This window comes from Nelumbo nucifera, chromosome 7, assembly GCF_055504915.1.
Source record: "Nelumbo nucifera cultivar China Antique chromosome 7, China Antique-T2T, whole genome shotgun sequence".
NCBI classification, from domain to species: Eukaryota; Viridiplantae; Streptophyta; class Magnoliopsida; order Proteales; family Nelumbonaceae; genus Nelumbo; species Nelumbo nucifera.
In genome coordinates this window covers 12,739,372-12,749,469 of record NC_142655.1, presented here as the reverse complement: position 1 = coordinate 12,749,469, position 10,098 = coordinate 12,739,372, and positions in this window count along the sequence as shown.

The following is a 10,098-nucleotide window of genomic DNA, read 5'->3' as shown; positions in this document are numbered from 1 at the left end:
CGAAGATCCGAACAGGGGTTATCTGAATTCGTCTAAATAGGACCGGATCTTGGATTGATCCATTTGCACCCCTAGCCCAACAACAGGTAGTACATCCCAACCGTGTATTGGAAGAGTTCAAATATGTGTCCCACAAACGCCCCACACAGTGGAAGCCCGCCACCACATATCATCCTGCACGAATTCCCCCTTCAGTGTGTGCAAAGCTAATGAGACGGCCAGTTAGTTCCAAAAACTCACCCAAAACCCCACCCTCTCCACATTCTCGCCCTTAGCTCGAAGCCTATGTGAGAACCCTGACCCCATTCACTCCCCTTCATCTGAGCTTGGATCCAACAATCTTCGACACCCACAATTGCTCTAGTAGTTTCACCATCGGTTCATATGTAGATGAGACGTGGGTTCCCAAAAATATTCGAGTTCCCTTCTCTATTTTATCACAGCATTAGAATAGTAAAACAACCATATTCGGTGATAGGGCATCTTCTTGGAAATCACATCTCCACCCCACAACACATCCCCGTCGTGTATTGGGAACATCTCCCGATGATGACATCATCGAGACTAGTACTATCATCAGGAGATGTTCCCAATACACGGCGGGGATGTGCTGTGGGGCATTGTGGGGCAGCTCCTTGTGGGGCCAAGATGTGAATTCTTGTTCTTGCGGCTTGCAATGACAAATAGCTTTTCTGTTGTTGGAATTCGGTAGGGCTGTTCACAAATAAATTCAAACAAACCAAGCCGACCAACCCAGCCTGACCCAACCCGATTTGGCCGGTTTTTTCTTCACCACTGGTCGGTTTCAAGTTGATAAGATGGGTAAACCGATAATTCGGTTCGGTTTGTGAAAACGAAAACCGAATCAAACCGAACCGATTTATCTATAAATATATTCTAACTGAAATATTATATATAATATGTATATTCCGAAATATATTTTTCAGTTTTAAATATATTTCCAATAAATATATTCTCACTGAAATATTATATATAATATGTATATTTCAGTTATATATTGGTTTTAAATATATATATTTCTGAAATGTATATTTCAGTCTTAAATATATTTCCAGAAAATATATTCTGAAATATTATATATAATATGTATAATTCTGAAATATATATATTTAAAGCTGAAATATATATTTAGAAAATGTATAAACTTAACCAAAACCGACCCAAACCGACCTAAACCAACCAGGTTGGTTTTGCTTAATAGAGGGTTGGTTTCGGTTTAATCTTTAGGTAACCTGATCAAGTCGGGTCGATTGAAAAAAAAAACTAATAAATCGACCCAATCCAACTCGTGAACAACCCTAGTTTTCGATCAATTTGGAGGGAACCTAACGAATTAAAAAAAAAAAAAAAACGATTAGCTAGAACTTTGGGAGGACAAATGGAGGAGGTGTTTTTCTGCTCAGTTGTCTCAGCTATTCATACCATTACGAGGTGGATTTTGATTCAAGGAATAAACACACTAATGTGAGGATTGAAGACTGGAGTTCAAATTTGCGCCCCACAAAAATATTTTATTACTATTGGTGGTCGTCGAAGATGACCGGTGGTGGATGAATAGCCCCTCCTTTGTTTTGAACTAAAAAACAAGAAAATATCAAATATAAAATCAAACCCTAAGGTTGTGTTTGATTTGAAGGAAAAAGTAGGGAAAGGAAGGGAAAGATAGGGAAACCTTTATAAACCTTGTATAGGTTTCCCTACCTTTCCCTTAATTTTCTTACCATTTCCTTTGAACCAAACATAGCCTAAAGGAAATGGGTGTGAGAGAGTGATGATATAAGAGAGTCAAAGAGTACCTCACAATGGTGAAACTGTTGGAGCGATTGCTGGTGTCGGAGATTATGTTGGATCCGAGCTTGGATGGAGGGAGTGAATGGGGTTCATGATTCTCACACAAGCTCCGAGTTGAGGGCGGGAATGGAGAGAGATTGGGGTTTTGGGTGAGCTTTGGAACTAACGCTTGTCCCGTTAACTCCACAAGTGTTGAGAGGGTAATTTGTGCAAGAGAACAGGTGGCAGGCTTCCATTGTGTGGGACGTTTGTGGGGCGCTTGGGCGTGGGGCACAGATTTGAACTCATAATGGAAAAGGAATTCACATCAGCGCATCATAAGAGGCATCTCACAACGCCCCACAACACATCCCAACCGTGTATTATCAGTTGTCACAGGGAGATGTTCCCAATACATAGTTGAGATGTGTTGTGGGGTGATGAGGGCACTGATGTGAACTCATGTTTAGAGGGCTGATGTGGATTTGAATTTGGGTTTAGGCATCCGATAATAAACTAATAATAGGGATACCTTGGGTGGGAAGAGTACAAATATGTTGTATATTGTATTTGATTGGTCAAATTTCTTCTGGTACCATGTTTTTTTGGGTATCATGGATTTTTTTGTTGTATTTATAAACCTTATATTTGTAATGTACATATTTGTATTTGAGCTCTTATCCAATTGAACCTTAGGTTGTATTTGAGGAATACAAACATAGAATGGGGAAATGTGCACCCTGGTTCGGTTTTGCCGATGTTTGTTAAACATGAAATTATGCTCGAAAAATCGAAGCAAAAATGTCCATACCAACTCATTCGCCCCCAAGATGAGTACAATGTTTACTTAGAAAAAAATCAAAGTAAACATTTGCTCTGACCCACCATTGGGGTAAATAAAAGATAAATCTTCTTTGTTTGACCACTAACTAGCAAAATCCCCTTGAAATCCACATCCATCTTTCTCTCAAAGCTTATGATGCAAGTGGATCCATTTTTCTCAACCAATCTAAAACAACAAGCACACTCACCTTGAAATCACTTAACTAACTAGCCAAATGCCTCCTTTGACTTGGATCTAAATGGAGAAAAAGTATTGATTTTGTAGGTGTTTGCCATCGGTTCTGGGAACACCGCACCGTGTTCTCATAAAAATGGTGTTGAGCATGTGGAGTTATAAGCAAAAAATGGTTCTTATTTTTTGTTTAGAACCAGTGCTGCCACGTAGGCATTTTCTGAGAAAACAGCACTGGTTTTGTTTGGTACCAATGCTGGCAACAATGATTTCAACATTGATCTATATTATCCAATGCCTAAATTGATGCCACATCATTGCACTACTGGCAGAAACGCACTGTTTTCTCAAAAAATATTGAATTCGGTGTTGCTCCAAACCATACTTTCCCGATTTTAAAGGCATTGTCTGGAGCAACATTTTTTTTTTTTTTGAAAAAATGCTACCAAACAAGAGAAGGCGTTGTTTGAAGCACCACTTTCTCTTATGTGGTATGTACATTGCTTTTGTCTTTTCTTCTGGTGAGAAGCCACAAATCTCTTCCAATCAAGGAATAAATTTAAAAACTTTAGATCTGAAATATTTTATATGTAAAATATAACATCATCACCAAAAAGGGATTAGCTCATATGTAGAACTGGTTGTATTCATTCCAGCGCCATAGTTTCAAAAAAATTACTAACGATATTTTTAAATCTGAAAAATATGGAGTCATTTTATATGAGTTTGGATCTACTCTCCACAGAGTGTGCCTCAAACTGACCTCACACAGCCACATCGCACTGTGTATTAGAAACATCTCTCCATAAATATTAAATATCAGTATGGGAGATGTTCCCGATGTGCGACCAAAACATCCTGTGAGGTTGGTATGAGACGTACTTTATGAAGAGCAAATCTGGACTCATTTCATACGTGCTTGCAATGTAATTGCTATGTGGAAAATCCAAGTGCCCAAGTGTTTTAGCTAAAATTCTGTAGATAGCTAGCTAACTCATAGCTGGAGAAGCCAATGGAGATGGAACCAAAGTTGCAAGTAATTAGTTCCCATATGTAATTGAAGTCTTTATATATGCTCAATGAATAAGGTGGAGAAGATTGTTTGAATTCTTGGTAGTTTAGAGGTGGCTGCCTTCGCAATTGTTATTTGTTTTACATTTTTCTCTTGCTTTGTTTTTGCTGTTATCACCATTATTGATTGTATCACCATTGAAGGTTTCCATATTTTATTAAACCTTTTTTTGTTGCCATTTTGCCATTTGCTCAAATCTGAAGTGGATCTTTTTATATTTGTTAACACAATTGATCCCCTAGATTGATGGTGTTTGATAGTCAAGCTTGCTTTAAGATGTACGAAAGTTGTGTTTGTATCGATCTTCTAAAAACAATTAGTCACAAATGTGTAATGACAATTTGCATACATCAGAACCAAACATCAACTATACAATCTACCCTAAAAATATGGCCCAACTTTGCATTTTCTTGAACCGTTCCTTTTTGCATTTGTATCAAACAAATCTGTGTTTGTTCTCTTACCAAAAACAACCTATAGGATTGGCTTTAGGTCGATCTTTTCATATTTGTATGTATTTTGTATTTATAAAGGTTGCACTCCTCCAAAAACTGAGCCAAAGGTGCAAAAGTCGAGCCTAGGCTAGCCCAAATCTACAAACTAAGACCCAACCTAAGCTTAACCCAACACAATTCAAGTTAAATTTGGCCTCGGATTGGGTTAGGCCAAACTTAGTCAGGCTTGGGCAATTTGGTCGAGTTTGATAGAACTTATGACTATATTTTTGTATTATCATATTTTATTAGGCTTTTATTGAAGTGTAATTAACTGAAAATATGTACAAATGGACCCTCCTATGCCTGAAAAATCCCCACAATCCCATTTATCTTGCACTTATATTTTGCTACCCATCCATGTTTATTAACTTTTGTCCACCCCGCCCCCCAATCCATTGTTTGGTAACTTCTAGCCCCCCAAGAAAAAATCCTAGCTCCATCATTGTTGGTTTGGGTCAAGTCAAGTTTAAGTTAGGCTCAAGCTATTAAAGGCCTCACCCCAAGAACAACCTAAGTTTAGGTCAGGCCAAATCCCATCCCACAATCCGTTAATTCACATCCAATCTGTGCAAAAATTAAGGGTTGGGTATATAAATAGATAGAGAGAAAGAGAGAGAGTGTGTGTCAAATATGTAGGCATTTCACTAAAAATCCATCCTTTTCTTTTCTTTGCCACATCAACATTGTTGGTTGAAATTTACATCGAGAATAGTGTTTTGGCACAATACGCGCGTTGACAACACGGCAATATGGCATTCAACATGTTAGGAGCACTACCCATGTTTGAAGTTTGAACGTTACATATGCTACTGATGTACGACTAAATGCTATGTTATCGTCATCTTAGCATGCTTTTTATTGGCAACAAATCCCATTTCTTTTCAAGAAAGGTTCATATTGTTTATATGTATCATGTCATATTATACATGTATTGATTTTGTCATGGTAAATGCACGCAGTACTAGGAATTAGGGGTTACATGTGAGCATCAAATTTGGGAATATATTGATGTGGAGGTATAAGAATTAGGGAAGTATGGATGCTTTAAGTCAAGTGATACATGAAAATCAATACTTTTAACCTTGGTTTCAAGATATTGAGCATCAAATTTGGGAATATATTTTGGCATTTCATAGGTAAAAATCAATATTGTTTTTTTAAAAAGGGTATTTTTGTTCCATCAATGTGTTATATATATACATATTAACAAGGAAATGGGGTACGAATGACCCCTCTACATTCAGCAAATGCAATCACATAGTACCCTTGTGCATTCTTTAACCTTGTTAAATAAGTGTATTTATGAAACATGCCATTACGCCTTGTAGATATTTACCCACTAAAACCTTTATTCTTTACAATTCTACCATGCTTTTTTACTCTTTTATCCAATGTTAAGTAGCCTTCTATATATTTACCCACTAAATATATAAGATTATATTGAATTCCCAACATTCCATTTACTTAATTGTTTTGATTTTAACTCCTTTACTATTCGTACTTTTATTTTATTAGAATCATTTATTTTTTATGATTTTATTTTACTTTTTAGTGTTTAAACCTCTTGAAACCTCTCTCCTAAATCTCACAAATTTCATTGTTTCCTATATTTTTTATATTCTTTCAAATATTAGTAATAACCTAATTCTTATTCTTTTTAAATATTTTCTATATTTTTAATATTATAATAACTTAGTAAGGAACTTCCTAAAAATTATTTTTGATTTCATTTTTATTTTTTGAGATATGATTTTTTTGAAAAAAACTATTGAAGTTTTTAATGTTATTTTTCTATTTTTAAAGAAAATTAAAGTTTTTCTATTGATATCTATTATCTATTATTTAGACTTTAATGCCCTTGCTTAGTGTAGGCACAAAAGCCCTGTTAATTTGCATCTGATCCGATTACTGAGAACCTACATCCAAACCCGATCCAAAATCCAATCGGATTTAAAGACTCGGATTTGAATCTGAATTATAACGGACTCAAATCGGATTTGGATTTAATTCGGCTCCATTTTAAATTTTCTAAAATACCAAGAAAATTAAAAATGTATTTATTTTTTTTAATCTTCATATATAATAAATTAATATAAATATAACATACTAAAATTATTATATATATAATATAATATATAGAATATATTTTTATAATTTTAAATATCATTATATAAAATTTATATATTAAAATTAATAAATATTATAGTATAATTGGATTCGGATTCTAAGCGGATGAAATGAGATCAAATTTGAATCCGATCTTATTATTAATCAGATGTATATTGCAAGTTTGTAACATTTGAGTCTGATCTGATTACATAATTACATCATCTAAATCTAAGATAATCGAATCGAATATTGGATGGGCCTTGGATTTTGGGTATCATTTACAAGCATATGTGGGATATGGTTAAGCTAAATGTAAGAAAGAAGGGGTTGTATGTTGGATGCAATGGGCCGAGTGTTAAGAGAGAGATAGGGGTTGTGTGGGACCCGATGTCATAAATGGGGTGGAAGAGAAAGAGGGGGAGAGAGAGTGTGGGGTTGTGTGGCACCCAATGGATCTAATATTAGGGGAGAGAGAGAGAGAGAGAGAGAGAGGTTGTATGGAACCTGATAGGGTCTTGTGTTAGGAGAGAAAGAGAGAGAGTTTGTATGGGACCTTGTGTCATAATGGGGTATTGGGGTGAAAGAGAGAAGGGAAGGAGGGGGGGGGGGGGGGGGAAGGATTATGTGGGATCCGATAGGGTCTTGTGTTAGGAGAGAAAGAGGTGGAGAGGTTATGTGGTTTTATTTAAAAAAAGTTTTAATTTACTGAAAATAATTTATTTTTCTTTTTTTCAAAAAGACAATTTATATTTTTTTGACAAATTATTTTTTTTTAATGATTTTCAATCTTCCAACCCCATGAATAAAATTAGGATTAATTACTTGTATATACCTTGTATATTTAATAAATTACTTAAATGTATCTAAATAAAAGGTAAAAGACAAAAATAACCTTAACTGTTTATTAAGTTCTCAAAATAGATGAACTCGCCAATGATGTTCGAGAGAGAGAGAGGGAACAAGAGTGGCAAAAAAGGGAAGGAAAGAGGAGAGAGAGAGAAGGGGATATGATGCCAAATATGCCATTACAGTGGCGGTGGTGGAACAGGGGAAGGGAAAGAGAGCGGGGAGAGAGAGAGAGAGGGGGGGGGGGGGGAGTGTTAGGGAGTTGACAAATATAATTGCCACCCCCAGTCTCGAACCAAACTCGACCCATCGAATAAGATGGGAGCAGGAAAGAGTATCAGAGTAAACAGGCGAAGAAGATAAGAGCAGGAACGAGGAAGAAGGTCCAAAGGAAGTTCAAGATTAGAGGCTATACCTTGCAAATCAACACCCTATAAGAGATTCTATTTTTTCTTGAGTCGTTTCGAAGATGCTGAAGACAAAGCCATTAACCCATCATCGATGAAATTGAGAAGAAATCTCGTAAGTCAGAGTTACCCTCTTCCTCAAAACCTTCAATCTCTTCATTTTTTTCTTCCTTTAAATGGTTTTCGTTTGATTTTCCTGAGTTTACCTTTGATATTTCATTATTGTGAAAAATTGGCAGTTCAATCGTCCATTGACAAGGAGCCCATGCAACGGATTGTAAACCTTTTATTGGAAGTTGAAGCCACATTAGAGAACCCCAGTTCTAGCAATCAGTACTTTGTATAATAGATACTTTCGTTGTCTCCAAGTTTTGCTATGGTCCCATCAAAAAGGTCTTCTATGAGTAAGTCCCTTAATTAAATGTTTTTTAGTAATAGGGTTGGCCAAAAATATGAATGTAGTGCTTAGGAAAACAGAAATAAGATAAAAATACAAACATGTGTTAGAATATTGTTACCAAAAGTCCATCTGGGTTTTGGTTTTTAGTTATAAGGGTAATATCGGCATTATAAAAGAGCAAGGTATTAATGGGGCTGATCAACAAGGTATATATAAGTATAATTTGAAAGTTCATGGTACATTTTCAAATTTGGTTAGTGCAAGCCTTAGCTCACGATGGTAGAACAACCTCTTCCAACCTTACATCAGAAATATCTCCCCATGAAATAAAACATAGGAGATATTCCCAATGCAAGGCTATAACTGTTGTTTGAATGGGCTTTGCATTGATCAATATCGAATTCACATTTAAGTAATAAACCCATAAAATTGTTTATTTGAAAACTACTTTATCTTCTCACTACATAACACAGGGGTCCTCCGCTTGTAAATCTAAAAAAGGAACATGGGCTTCTTGGTTAGCAGGATTCACCTCGAGCAACTTTGCCCCCGCTCAAAATCCAAAAGGTGAACCCCCTTTTTTTTGGTATTAACCAATGGCTCACACACCCCATAGGGGCTGTACTTTTTCAAGTGAAGATTACGTATGTGTTTGGTGTAGCATCCGTTTATTAAATAAACGTTTGTACTTGATTTGTCTTCAAAACCGAGAAAAGTACTTGACTGTTTATGGACAACTAGGTGCCATTAGGCACTACATCAATGGAATAGTGAATAAATGCTCAACCATTGGGGGAAGCGTTAAAATGAAGATTTTAAAATTTTAGTTAAATAATATATTAAATCAATTAATAATATATTTTAAATAGATACTGAATAACTTTCAATTATAATAAATAGATTAAGAATTTAATTATTTTTGTTAAATAACGAAATATTTAACATAACTAGATTTTAAATAGTTAAAATAACAAAATCGTGTATTGATAGTACTATAATTTTATGGATTATTAAATTCAACAAGTAATTAATATTTTAAAATTTAAATAGTGATAGTATTTCAATAAATAAATAATATTGTAAATAACTTATTTCATTTATACCAATTAACAATTCTAGAAAATAACTTTCAAAAAAATTATTGTTTATTAATAATAATTTTAAAAACTATCTTTATTTATTATATATTTATCTAACTAAAATTAATATGTATTGTATTTCAGTAATTATTTATTGTTTTTATGATAAATATATTTTCAATAATTATGTATAAATCTATTTTTATTTTTTTATTTAATAGAAAATTTTCAATAATTATTGGAGTTTAAACTACTGTTACTTAGCTTATTAAATTTAATTTATTATGTTTTTCGCTACAAATTTTTAATATTTATTGGAGATTAAACTTTTATTCATGGGTTGGTTTGGTTCAGTTGTAGGTTGTTTGGCCAACCAAATTGACCTGGTCAGGTTGGGGGGTTGGTCACTCAAATTATGTCGGTTTGGGTCAATTTTCGGTTTGGTCGGTTGGTTCGAAAGATTTAAACTTAAAAAATTAAGTTTAATTTTAAAAAAAATTACAATGGCATTATTAAATAAATAAATTTAAAAATTAAAATTATGATATATACTATTTTAGCCTAAGAAATATTGGAAATTTTCCACTTTCTCGTATTAAAAAAATATATTTGAATATATATATATATATATATATATATATATATATGTTTAGGTCGTTTGATTTTAGTCAATTTGCAAATGGCCAAAGCGAAACTAATCCAACCTAGTCGGGTTGGGAAGTTGTTGAACAAAAATCGATTGGAAATAGTAGAAATCGGGTTGGTCAGTTTCATTAGTTTGATTAAGAATGGCAACGAGGTGGAGCAGGGACGAGGAGCCTCTCCCTATCCCCGTCCTTGCGAAAATCCCCATCCTCGGTAACGGGGACAAAGTTATCCCCA